Genomic DNA, 14509 nt, shown 5'->3' on the forward strand with positions numbered 1-14509 from the left:
TATCCACTATGATATGCTGCTCCACAATAGCCCTTAAAACAGGATATCTCCATCATGGGCTGACACCTCTAAAATTGTGAGCCACAACAACCTTTTACTTTTTATAAGTTAATTATCTCAGGTATTTGTTATAGAGTTTGAAAGCTGACTAACACACTTCCTAATCTTTCCTATGCCCTTTTGCTCTGTGCTCAAAATGACCATTAAAAAATAGTCAAAGGAGTCCATGTGCTTCCATGGATTACACATTTTGCCATCTGCCTGAATTCTCTCACCTAAATATGCAACTGGAGATTTGTTTCATATTACTACAATGAAGTACATGCCTAAATAATATGAGTCACATGGACTTTTTGATTCTTTGGTGAAAATAGAAATCATGTTTACCCTTTACCAAAATTTGTTAAATGTGTGACAAATGGCATCGTGACTGTTACAGAATATGCACATACCCTTATGAACAATGCTGCATTGCTGAAAAGCCAGTCTTCATCAGGGCCTTCTGGGAGCTGGAGTGGTCTTACTGAGAATTTACTGGCTGGTTAGGTGTGGCTGCTAAGGCTTAACACCTGTGGCAAATTCTTCAAAGAATAAAGAACTTGGCTGCATCTGTTGACTCTTCTTGGGGTTGGGGATTTCTCAGCTGCATGATGGACAGCATTTTACCCATGAAACATCCTTCACAATTAGAATCAATCCTCTCAAAACCTGACTATGTCTCTACTGTTTAAGTAACTATTCTAGGGGCTGGGGGGATTTCTTAGCAGTTAAGGCATTTGCCTGCAAAGCCAATGTTTCCTGGTTTGATTCCCCAGGACCCATGTAAGCCAGATGCACAAGGGGGCACATACATCCAGAGTTCATTTGCAGTGGCTGGAGGACCTGTGTGCCCATTTTCTCTCTTTCTGTGCCTCTTTCTCTCTCTCAAATAAATACACATAAATATATATTTTTTTAAATAACCATTCTAAATCCATATGTCTCTTTAGCAACATTCACAGCATCCTCACTGGGACACATGATCTCAAGAGACCACCTCCTTTGCTCACATATTTTAAAGTTTTGTCATGAAACTGCAATAATCTAGTCACATCTCCAGACTCAACACTTAATCCTTCTTTCCTTGTATTTTAGGAATGTTTTATATTTTATTTATTTATTTTAAAGAACACACAGAAGGAGAGAATGAGAGAAAGAGGGGGCATGGAAGGGCCTCTAGAAACTGCAAACAAACACCAAATGTATGTGCCACTTTGTGAATCTGGTTTTATGTGGGTACTAGGGAATTGAACCCCAGTCATATGGCTTTGCAGGCAAATGCCTTAACTGCTGAGCCATTGCTTCATCCCTAATCCTTCTTTTCTTGCAATTTCTATAACATCTGGAGCTATTGTCTCCTTTAAGACTTGAAGCTAAGCATACATGTGAGTTAAATCAACTTTTCCACTCCTGTTAATGTTATTTTAAATTCTTCCACTATTCATACTCTCAATGGCATATCGAGTAGTGAGTCCTTCCCAGAAAGTTTTAAATTGAACTTGTCCTGATTAATCATAATTAATCCTATCTATTGTAGGCACACATTAAATAAGATCTTAACTAATAAAACTTGAGTATGAAAGAATTCTTTGAGCTATGGACTGAGGATAGATGTGATATTCACAGACTTAAGGCAGCTTTTGTCTCATTCCACATCTCCATCAGGGCTCTCTGTGACCAGGAGCCTTGTCTATGTACAATGGTATTTGAAATCCATTTCTGCACTGGGGTATAGCCAAAAGACAAAGAACTGTTGAAACCATTCTTTAAGCAGTACATCTCCAAGTAGGCTTAAAACATTCAGAAAACCATGGTGTAAACTGCTGTGCTGTCATGTAGGTTTTACTATTCTATTTATAGAATGAATGCATGAATAGGTTTTCCAATTCAAAATGGTCCTGATTTTTCAGAATGGTAAGTAAGCACTGGCTCCAATTTAAAGACAAAACTGCATTAGTCCCTAGGAAGAGAGCAGCTTCTGAAGCTAGATATGACAGTGTGGGATGGATTTTTCAATCGTAATTCCAGATGTCCTGAGAGTCTCCTTTGGTGAGTCATCTTCTTCATTCTCTTCCTGGACCTTCTGGATCACTTTGGCAGTTTCTCAACCAGCCCCTGTGGCTTCACTTGTACTCTTGGGTTATGAGGGATTGAGTCTTCTCTAAACCTCACACAGCAGTTTATCCTGGTTGCATATTTCGGTTCTGACATCTCTCAGCATCCCAGAATTAAAGAGTTAGCGCTTTTCTCTGGATGAAGCTTTGATTTAATGCAGTAGTGTGCTTGTCTGGAGCTTCTACCTAGGCCACTGAAACTCTACATCAGTGATAAAGCATTCATTCTTTCACCGCTCCACTGGAGTAGTACTATTAGTTTCCATAAAGCTCCTGCCTTAGATACTCACATCTGATTGAGGGCAAGAGGCCAGCTTTTGGACTGTTTCAGCTTTTCACAGCATCCATATTAATCTCACTCACTTGAAAGTTTTCATTTGAAGTGACAGTTGTATGACTTTTTCTTAAACACTTAAAGGCATTGTAAGGTGATTAATTGACTTAATTTTAGTTCTATTGTGTCTTAGAGAAAAGAGAAATCTAAGGAAAGTGAGAAATGCAAGAGGCTAGTTTGTTTCACTGGGAAGAACACAAACATTTATCAATCTGTTCAAGCATTCTCATACACAATGCACGGCACACCAAAAGAACTGCAGTAATAACATCAGAGATCACTAACTGCAGGCCCCCATAAGAGGTAACAAGGGTAAATTAACAGTATTACAATAGTTCTCAAAATGTGATACCTTGGAAATCTAGAAAAATGGTGCCTACACAAATGCTTGGACAAGGATACCATAAGCCTTGAGTTTCTTTAAGGCAGTATCTTCAAAAAGCAAAGGAGATAAAAGGATAATCAAAAGGCATACCTATATTTTCAAATATTTTTGGACTAATGTCTAAAGGATGATGACTTTTTATCATTGAGCTATGCATTTCTACAAACGAAACATAACAAATGTATGTTACTATTTGCTTAATATTCCTAATATATAAAAATGTTGTTAGGCATACATTATGGTTTGGATTGCTCCTCACAGGCTCATGTTTGAGTGCTCATGTCCAGCTCATGGTGCTTCTTTGGGGAATTGTTGTGTCACTAGAAGGCAGGGCACTGTTGAAGGAGGTAGGCCAGTATAACCTCATTTTAAAGGTTATACCAAGCTACTCATTCCATTCTTAATCTCTGCTTCCTGGTTTTCCATGAATTTAGAAACATCCATTATATGCTGAAATGTCCTCACTAACCTATAGTCACTATTTCACATGCAATCACTTCATATAATAGGTTATATTTTTAGCTAGCATTTATTTTCCCACTTTGCAGAAGAAATTAATGACTCCAAACATTAAAATTTCATACCTTCCCAACCTTTGCTACCTGCTCTCAAGATGGGATATCTGCTGTGTACTCCTTTAAGAGATCTTTGCTTTCAGGAATAAGCAAATGCACTCATGAACAGCAACTGCAGCAGCCACAGAACTTATGAGTGTGGCCATCTCAGTGGAGGAAGAAGCACTCTCTGCATCACTAATGAGATGGCCTTTCAAGAAAATAACATAGGTGGGTATCTTAGTTTCATACCAGCAAGACAGCCTTATAACCCAGTTATAAATCCTTTATCTAAGCTGGTACTTGAAAATTCTACCATGCATTTAGTCTTGTTATAGTACTTTCCTTTCCCTAACCCTCCAGTTTTAGCACTCAGTTTTAAACTGACTTGGGCCGACTCATTTAGAAATTTGGCAATAATTATATTAAGTTCTGCCTAGTACAAATGGAAGGAATAGAGGCCTTCTTGAAGTAATTTGACATGTGTATAGAACATTTTTTCTACCTTGTTCACCAATAATTTAAAGTTACATCAAAAATTTATATGCATATAATTAAGATACTTCTCCAATGTGATATGTGTGATGACAATGATGATGATAATGATGTGTGTATGTGTGCATGTCCATGTGGTGCCCCATGGGCTCATCTGTGACAAAGTGTGCTTGCCTGCAGTAGTACAATAGAAAGTCAGGTATCTTGCTCCATTGCTTTCAACCCATACTTATTTGAGCCAGAGTTTCTTACTGGCCCTTACTTACTAGAATATGACATTGTTTATTTATTTATTCACTTACTGAGTTCCAGAAATTCCTGGGTCTCTGCTTACTTATATTTTTCTTCTGAAAATCGTGTGCTTGAGAATTATAAATGAGGTTCATAAAGCTACTCTCTCTTGAAGTGAATCTCCTCTCTCCTTGGCTCATAGAAGAGCATGTTTACTTTGTCTTCATATAATATCACTTCTTGTGTACCTGTGTCCTAATTCTTTCTTCTTATGAGAACACAGCCATATTCAAGAAATGCCTGTTCTAATGGCTTTATTTTAAGTAGTAAACTATCACAAGACCTAAGTACTGTCATATTCTGAGGTACCAGCAGTTACCATTTTAACATATACATTTAGGGTAATAATTTAGCTCATTAAGAATGGTTTTATTGGTATTATAACATTATGAAAACTATGTAGAAATTCATGAACAATATTTATGCATTCTTTTTTAGAGGCAAGTCCAACAGCCTGGCCTTTCCTTTTGTGAGACAGCAAGATTGAGAGTGAGAGTAAGAGATAGAGAGAGAAATACAGAGAGAGAGAGACAGTGAGAGAGAATCAGTGTGCCAGGGCCTCCAGCCACTCTATTCGAGCTTGAGACACATAAGCCACCTTGTGCTCATGTGGGAACCATGAGCACTTGCCTCACCTTTGCTGTTGGTAGCTGTATGTTCACCCTTGTCAGGAATCTCCATATTGATTTCCATAGTGGTTGTACAAGTTTACATTCCCACTAACAGTGAATGAAGGGTCCTGTAACTCCCAGTACCAGAAATTAGTCAGATGTTTGAGGTCTCCAGAACAAGACAGGTTTCTGGCAAAGCACTTGGATAGCAATCTGAAGCAAAAGCTAAGACCATATTGCTGAAGATACTATATGCTGCTGACACAGAGCATGGAGAGACCTGGCTGGAATTCAGGATAGAGCCACTACCCAGCTTGTCTAGTGCTTGAAAGCATGACATGAGTTTCTGGGGGAAAGTGGCCAACAACAATCCTAGCAACCAGAGGTCTAAGCTACTCAAAATCAAACACCTTGACAGGATGTACACACCAGTGCAATAGTGGCACACAGACTCAGTGGGTAACCAGTAGCTTTCTGATTGACTAAGATCCAATCAATGTACAGGAACCTATATCTGGAATTGGGAATCAGATAAAAATTCTATGGAGACAAATATTATGTTCTCCAATGTCAACCTCTTGCTAGTCTTTGTTTAAAACAGGGGTTACATACATCAAAGTAACCCTAAATTAACAATACTTATCCCATTTAATCTATTATGACTCTCCACATTGGAGAATCTGTTCTTCTTTTTCAGAAGGTAGCAAGACCAGAAGAAATAAACTATCCCTCACACATCAGCCAAGCCACAGAAGATAAAACCACAGAGGAATTCTAAAAGTCAGCAAGAGTGCTGCCTCTGTGGGAACCTTATTATAAACATATATGTATATTGAATAAATATATATATATATATTCAAATGCTAACGAGGCCAAGTCCTGATTAGCCTCTCAAATTAGATGTGATTTGGCTGCACCTTCAAGGTAGAGCTATAGATGGAAGTATTTTGTTGTTGTTGAATCCACACCACCACAACTTCTCAGTAGGAAAGTCATGTGAACTTCCAGTATTTTAGACTTACAAAAGCAGACATCTGTGTTCTAAGAGGAAGTTAATTAGCAACAGATTATAATAGAAACCCCTTAGCATTACAACATTATATACGGCACTCATTTGCATTCTTCATATGAAGATATTCTTAGATATTTGATATATTTCTTAGCAGCAGTAAAATAGGACATATTTATGATGAGATTTTGGTCAAATTAAACTGTTAGTTTTTCCCTATGATACAAATAGCTTTTCTACTCATCATTAGGAATTTATATAGAGTCTGTTCAGCAGACATACTCATATTCTCAGAATAACTAATTTAGATATCATTGCTTCCATATACAAGTACAACTGTGTTTAGGAGTGCTTAAAAGCACAATTATTCCAGTCAACTGAACATTGTTACTTACATAAACCTCTGCAATGCTTGTGTAAGGAATAGAGAACCAAGATTTAAATGAATCACCTTGCATCTTAGACATGTGCACCTACTATCTAAATACATCTAAACTTCATACATTAGTGGCTTAATTTTCTTTTTCATTCAGTATTGATGATATTAGCATTCTACCTGTTTCCATTTAGTTCTTTAATCTTCACCACATGCTAGAAGTTATAAGACCTTTTATCACTGTTTGTGTATTGCAGGTAACAGACATTGCACATTTGTTAAGTAAGTGTACCACTATCACCTTGATGTAAAAAGCTAAGCCATACTATCTATTCATTTATATAGGAACTCAAACAGTTCAAATTCTTATGACAACTACTAACATTATTTTCTAATACCCTCTCAATTAGTTGAGCTCTTTCAAATGCATCTTTTTTCCCCACTAGTATATATCTATTCCACTAGATAGGCCTTTGTGTCCCTCAAATGCCAATCATGTCCTCATATGTATAAGTATGCTATGTCTTCCTCAATCATTTCTCAACTCTTCTTGTTCCCTTGAGAGTCAACCATTGAGAGCAGTGTCATTTTATCTTCCTTCTCCATTGTGCCCTGTCCCACTGGTTCAATCTGGGGAAGCTCTAGTTTTCTCTAACACTTTCCAACTACAACTATTATGTACGTGCACAGGCATTCTACAACATTCTTTTTGGAATAAAGTAGTAAATGCTTGGCCTTATTTCTCCTTGCTGTGCAAAGTGACTCAAACTCAAGTGTAGATAGAAATACCAAGTACATCGGAAGCACTTACATTCACTCAATGAAAGCATAAAGCGAAAGAGGGTTAGACATCCTCATCTATATCAGGACACGTACAGCCTGCCAGGGGTGTGTGTGTGTGTGTGTGTGTGTGTGTGTGTGTTTTGACACAGAGATGTAGGGGCCCTAAGCAAAAGCAGTAGGCATTGCTAGTTTGGACATGTTGTTGAGCATGAAAGTAAAAGTTCAGCTATACACATTAACTTGTTAAACAACTTCACTTAATATTAGTTCCCCATTCCAATCACCTCCTTAGAGTATGGCTAACAGCTTTCTATCCAGAAAGCTCAAACTTAGGCTTCGAATTTATAATAAATGTCTTTGATTTATTACACCTGCTCTTTTTCTTGCATTATTTCCAAGCTCAGATACTGAATAGTGATATGAAATTTGTTCTAGGGCCTTGGAGATGGCTCAGCAGAGCTTTGCATTCAAGTCCAAGGTCCTGAGAGAGCTTGTCTCACCCTGAGTTTGATTAACTAGCATCTATACTATAACCTCAGTCCTGTGAAGAGGAGAGACCAGAGAATCAATGGGGCTCACTGGTCAGGCCCCCTGACTAAAAGTGGCTGCTCTGGGTCTACTATGAAAAACCATCTGAAGGAAATATGTGGAAGAGGGCTTGGAAAGACCCTCAATATTCTCTTTTGGCCTCTGCACATTTGCTCATGGAGTGTGTGCATCTTCACACACTACACATACTACATCACACATGCTACACATGTTATAAAATAATTATTCTCTTATGTTTGTTTGTATGTTATGTATGTTTGTAATCTTGCTTTAAATGCATCCTATATCTATATTAATGAATGGCCAACTTCTAGTTATCCTCCTATACTTTGCACAAGTCAAATAAATTAACATATTTTTTTCATTTGAATGAATCATGTTCCCCTCACATCAGTCTAATATCCTTCAAATAAAGATCATATCACATTGTGTATGAAATTGTGTATAGGCTCATAGAAAGAATAAATGTGCTATTTTCTGTACATTGTATGACAAAAAAGAAATATTATGACTTCAAGGGGCCTTAGAGATCATCTAGCTAAAATGTTTTATTTTATAAATGTGGAAAATAAAACTTGGGATTTGTAACTTGCTTAAGATCACAGAAATAGTAAATGAAAGTCACATCAGAAGCTGAAAGGAGTCTTCAAGCTTCCAGCACAATAAATATTAATTCTCACTTGAGATGATTGCTTATATTCAGATGAAAAATAATGGTATTAGGATGCTTTATGTATATTTGAAATGTTCATTCATTGGCAATAAAATAAGAATTCATTCTAATAGAATATCTGTGTCTCTAGATATCTCTCAGGAATATATATGTGTGTGTGTGTGTGTGTGTGTGTGTGTGTGTGTGTGTAATTTACTTATTTGAGAGAGTGAGAGAGAGAAAAGAATGGCGTAGAACCTAAGGAGAGAACCACCCCATCATACCTCAAAAGGGCCCCAGCTGAAACTAAGAACAGTTGGCAAAACAAGCAAGGGTGCTGTTTTCTTGGTGAACTAGGTACCAGCACAAGGGTGAAGGAGATCAACACAGAGAACAATCAACTCCTACCAAAGCAGATATCCAGAGACACAGAGGCTCCCAACACCTCATCACTGAAGCAGACCCAAAATGAACCCAACATGGCTCAGGAACATTTTGCAGAAGAGGGGGCAGAAAGAATGTCAGAGCCACTGGTTGAGTCATGATATGTAGAGACATTTCTCCTACCCATAACTGTGCACTAACTCCACAATGCATGACCCATATACCTCAACAAGGAGGGGCCGGGGGGAAGAGGGTAGAACATGGACAAGCCTAACAATGGTACCAACTTGACTGTATTCGCTAAGTACAAAACTAATTAATTAAAATAATTAATAAAAAATAGAGAATGGACATGTCAGGGTCTCCAGCCACTACAAATGAACTCCAGATGCATGTGCCACCTTGTGCATATGGCTAACATGGATACTGGTGAATCATACCTGGGTTCGTAGGCTTCTCAAGCAAGTGCCTTAACCATTAAACATCTCTCCAGCACATTAGGGTCAGGCTTTTAACAAATAAATTTATGTTATTATCATTCCCTAAACATTTAGTTGAGATGATATGATAGATTCAGTGTAACAGTATAAATGTATGGCCCCATAGATACATATGTTTTTTTGGTTTTCTTTTTTTTCTTTTTTTTTTTTTTTTAAGTTAAAGCTCATTTTGTGTCTCAAGTCACCTGGCTCTAGCTCATGTTATGGAGGTTGGATCCTAGAAACCAGTCCTAAATTGTGTCCTAGGGAAAATCTGAATTCTAGCTAAAATACGTTCAGAGAGAGGCTTGAGCTCTGATGATATGTGTTTGCTGGTGTTGGAGTTTTCTTAACTGCAGTTGTTTATCACTACTAGGATCTTTGGAAGCAGACAAACTTCTTCCATCAATGTTGGAACTTCCCCTGAATCTATAAGCTTTAAATAAACCTATTTCTCATGCAAATTGTGTCTAGTTGGATGTTGTTCCCAGGAATGTGGGGCTGACTGAAACAGAATTTGGTACCAGAAAAGTAGGGTATTGTTATGATAAATCTAAGTATGTGGATTTCAGTTTTGGGGAACTTGTATGCTGGAGGATTGTGGCAGGCCTTGGCACTTGGAACAGTAGAAGCCTTACAGTGTCATAAGTCAATTTTATTTATTCTAAGTGCAGAGGGAGTTGTGTTAGTTTATGAGCTTTCAAAGGGGAAGGAAAGCAGCCAAAGAAACCCCATCAGAACTGGGATTCTGGCATAAAAGCTGGCTGCCTTTTACTGCCCACACCCAGAGATCTATCAAGGTTAAATTTGAAACTAATGGACTGGGGTGTTTGACAGAAAGTATATCAACCAATGAGATCACATGAAGCTGAAGAGGTTTTTTTGTTTTTTGTTTTTTGTTTTGTTTTGTTTTTTCCCACACAAATATACAATAAGCAAAGCCAATAGATTACCCACAGAATGGGAGGAAATGATTGCTGAATATCCAATGCACAGAGGCCTAATCTCAGGAATCTACAAAGAAGCCAAAAACCTAAACAATAAAAAGTCAAATAACCTACTCACAAAATGGGGCAAAGAACTGGACTGGAAGTTCAGAGAGGAAGAAAGACAAATGGCAAACACACACCTAAGAAAATGTTCATCATCCCTAATCACCAGGGAAAGGCAAATTAAAAAAACTATGACATTCCACCTTACCCCAGTAAATATAGCAAACATTAAAAAATCAAATGAAAAAAAAATTATTGTGAGGATGTGGAGAAATAGGAACTCTCATCCACTGTTGGTGAGAATGTAAGATTGTACAACAACTTTTGGAAGCAATATGGAGACTCCTTAAAAAACTGACTATAGAGTTACCAACAGACCCAGTTATTCCCTTACTAGGCATGTACCCTAAAACCTACAGGCCTTAGTCCAGAGAGATTTGCTCAATCATGTTTATAGCTGCTCAATTCGTAATAGCTAAGAGCTGGAATCAACCCAGATGCCCATCACTAGCCAAACGGATAACCAAGATGTGTTATACCTGCACAATGGAATTCTGCACAGCATTAAGAAAAAAAAAATGACACAATGAAATTTGAAGAAAAATGGTCAAACCTGGAACAGATCATTCTCGGTGAATTCACCCAATCACAGAAAGATAATCGCCACATAGTCTCATTCATCTATAGCACCTAACCTGAATCACCCCAAGATGCTGACATACCCTGCAAGCATCTCAAGGACCAGACAATAGGGTGGGTGGGGATGGAGGAGAGGGCAAGGGAGCCACAGTTTGGGTCATGATACACAGAGCAATTTCCTCTTACCCATAACTGAGGGCTAGCCCCAGAATGAATGACCAATATACCCCAACAAGGAGGGGCCAGTTAGAGGGAAGAGGCTAACAATTGTACAACTTGACTATATGCACTGAGTGCAAAACTAATTAATAAAAAAAATAGAACTGAAAGATTTAAAGTTAGAAAACTTTAAACAAATTCAAAGTTACAGGTACAGTGATTGGTTTCAGCTTTATAAACAGATATTAAGCAGATTACCAGAAGTAAGCATTGGCAACTGCCTCACATTGGAACAATAAAAAAAATTCATGGAAGAAAGAAACAAAGTGCACATGGTTGCAGTAGTCGTTAGTAAGATGTGGCATGTGAAACAGGGTGATGTCACTAATTGAAGACCAAAATGTCCATTGGTAGAACTTCGAAGATGGACTGTTTTGCAATGGAGACTGTGAGATGATTTGCATACAAAAGGACTATGAAAGACTATCATGAAGGCTGGCTTGGGATAAAAGCTGTCCCCTGGCTACTCATCCCAGCTGGAGGGGCAAAAACTGAAAATCTTGACATTGTCATCACTGGTTATGAGTGTCAGACTTGAACTGCAAATGTTTGATGTTTATCTGATCCTTATTGATTTGTATTTTTCTACTCTCTCCTTTTATGCCTTATATCATGAAAATGTTTACTTGATGCCATTATATGTTAGAAGAATATAACTTATTTTGATGTTACAGGTCTCACATTTAAATATTTTAGTTCTTTATCAGAGAGAGAGAAAACCAGAGGGAGAGAGAGAATGGGTGTGCAGAACCTCTAGCCACTGTAAATGAATTACAGACTTATTGACCACCTTGATCATCTCATTTTACATAGGTACTGGGGAGTAAGAACCCAGGCCCTTAGGCTTGATAGGGAAGCATCTTAACTATTGAGCCATATCTCAAGCCCAGATCTTGCATTTGAGAAATAGTCTTGAATTTTAGACCTTTAGAAAGTTTAGACTTTTGAAATGTCTTAAAGCTGGTAAATCTTATGGGGACTTTGGAAGTTGAACTGACTATATTTTGCACTGTGAGATGATTATGAGTCTATGGGGGTCAGGGATGAAATGTGGAAGTTTGAATGTGATAGTGCAGATGCATGGCCCCATATACTATATGTTAATTAAAATTAAGCTTGTAACTGTGTCTCTAGCCACCTGGCTAGAAGTTATGTCACTGGGTGGTGGACCCTGGATTCCAGCATCAAGATGTGTTTTGGGATGGATTTGAATTCCAGCCCAAAGGTGTGCCCAAAGGAGTTTGAGCTCTGGTGGTATGTATTTATTGGCCTTTGTTTGCTGGGGTTGTTTCTCTCTGCTTGGAACTTTGGAAGTAAGTAGCTTCTACCATCATTGATGGAACACCCCTGGATCTGTATACTTTAAATGAGCCAATCCCTACCCAAAACTGTATCGGCTTGTATGTTCATTCAAGCAATATGGAGCCAACTACAAAACATGGCATATTAGAAGTTGTGAGAAATAGGATTTTGAAAACTTCATGAAATAAAATAAACTTGCTTTTGCAAGTGAGGATGCCTTCCCTGTAAAAAAAGTCAAGGTTTTCAGTTTTGATGATGAGCTTTTAGTGGGTTGGATATTTAAAACACTTGATCTTGGCAAGTAAGAAATCCAAAGTTGGCCAGAGAAACATTGTGCTAATTTGTATAGAGAATTCATGTTTCCAGTAAAATTATTATATATTTATTCATGTAAATCTATTTATGCCTTGAATTATTAATTATGTAAAAATTGTATTCAGGCATGCTCTACAATATGATTTGATATGTGCACATATTGATATTGATTTTCATGCTCGAATTAGTTGGCATATCTATCACCTCTGTTGACAGTAACTCCAGACGTACTGCTCATTTAATAAGTGAAACCTCATGCCTTCTCAGCATAATTTTTCATTCCTCACACCGAGATCTAGACAATCTCCCTGTTTGATTTGTTTGATTCCACATATATGTGAGATTATGAAATATTTGTCTTCCTGGGTTTTCTTTATTTCACTTAGCAGAATGTCTTTCAGGCTCTATGTCTTCCTAAATGACAGCATTTACTTATTTTAAGTATTTTAAAGCTGATCATAACTTTTTAGAATAAAATGTGCTATTTTATTTCCTTTTCTTATTATAAAGATGAATTATTGGTTTAAAGTATTTATTTTCTGGGTAGATATTTTAGTAACTCTCAGTATTACTTCAATTGCATCTTTTTTTCTGGATATACAATAGGAGTGAAGAGAAAGACTTATATTTAACCAATATGATGTTGTTCATATTACTAAGTTTTTTTTTTCCCTTTAGTGCATATGAGACAGACATGGACACTTATCCTGAAAACAGATGTTTAGATTTTCAGCACCTAATCAGAAACCTGTAAAACACTAAAATAACAGATAAGTGGAATTGAAGCAGGATTGATTTGAAGCTTCCCCTCAAGACTGTAAAGCAAAATAGAAACTTCACTTTCATTAGCTGTTTATGGTCCAGCGCTTTGTTCCAGCAAGGCTCCTTCAGACCTCTGATGTGAGTTCTGTCATTGTGTACAGTGACACTTGTTTCCACTGTCCTATGACCAAAATACTCCAGAATTAACAGTAAAGGTGATGATAAGCAATAGGTCCCCACAACGATTCTGTACATGGTTGATTGCATGTAAAACATTTTAGTTTCAAGAGTCACAAAAGAAACAAACTGCCAAACCAGTTTTTGTCATTTTTCTTTTGTTTGTGAGTAAATAAATCTTAGCTTGAATTTTATAGATTGTTTTCCCAACATAGAACTTTTATTACAAGTACATCTAGTATTTTTGTAGAGCATCACCTTGATATCATCAGAAATGCCTTTCTACATCCTTTACTCTCAACATTGCCCTTTCTACAACCTGGCATTCAATCCCAAGTTCCATGCAAAAATATTGCCCATAACGGTAAATACTATTCTTACTAGATCAACCTTAGACCTGTCCTTTTGAAATACAATAATATCACATATATTCTATTTTTCAAATCTCAGCATTCTCCAGTATGTAACATGATTTTACTTAGCATGTTGAATATAATAAATGATAGTGACCTATATGTTCATTTGTTGTTGCTGTTTTTAAGTTTTAGTGCTGTATTTTGCTTTAGTGCCTCTTAAACAGAGTTCTAGATCATGAGTAAGTGGTGCTGCCCAGGGATCTGAGTATAGACAGCCATGAAGGGTGATGTTTATGTGAGCCATGGCACACACAATTATACCAAAATCTGGATCCTCACCAGAATTTGCAAATTCTATGCCTATAATTATGTGATTGACATAGTAGACATTTTCCTATACCTTGTTCTTTGTAGTGTTCATTTGGGAAATATTCATGGGAAAGGGAAGGAAATAACTTGTCAGTAGGAGTTGTTTATGTGACACTAAAACTTAAGATGTGTGTGTGTGTGTGTGTGTGTGTGTGTGTGTGTTCCTATTTGATTTGTGTAACATGTAGTGAGATTTTCTTATTAAAACTATAGCTTCTAATTGGTATGTTACTTCAGCCTTAACCTGACTTTTGAGCTAACACTCTGCTAGTCTTAGTTGTACAATTTTTTAAAGCTAACTAAGTAATGGTTAAAGAAAACTA

At 37.2% G+C, this 14509-nt stretch overlaps 1 protein-coding gene and 1 pseudogene across 3 annotated transcripts in view; both read right to left on the minus strand.

Annotated features, from left to right (window-relative positions):
- Positions 1-4905, minus strand: part of LOC101595367 — a 114168-nt pseudogene extending 109263 nt beyond the window's left edge.
- Positions 1-14509, minus strand: part of Sntg1 (syntrophin gamma 1) — a 922134-nt gene that overhangs the window by 707829 nt on the left and 199796 nt on the right. The window lies entirely within an intron of this gene.

Source organism: Jaculus jaculus, chromosome 2, assembly GCF_020740685.1.
Source record: "Jaculus jaculus isolate mJacJac1 chromosome 2, mJacJac1.mat.Y.cur, whole genome shotgun sequence".
Classification (NCBI taxonomy): Eukaryota; Metazoa; Chordata; class Mammalia; order Rodentia; family Dipodidae; genus Jaculus; species Jaculus jaculus.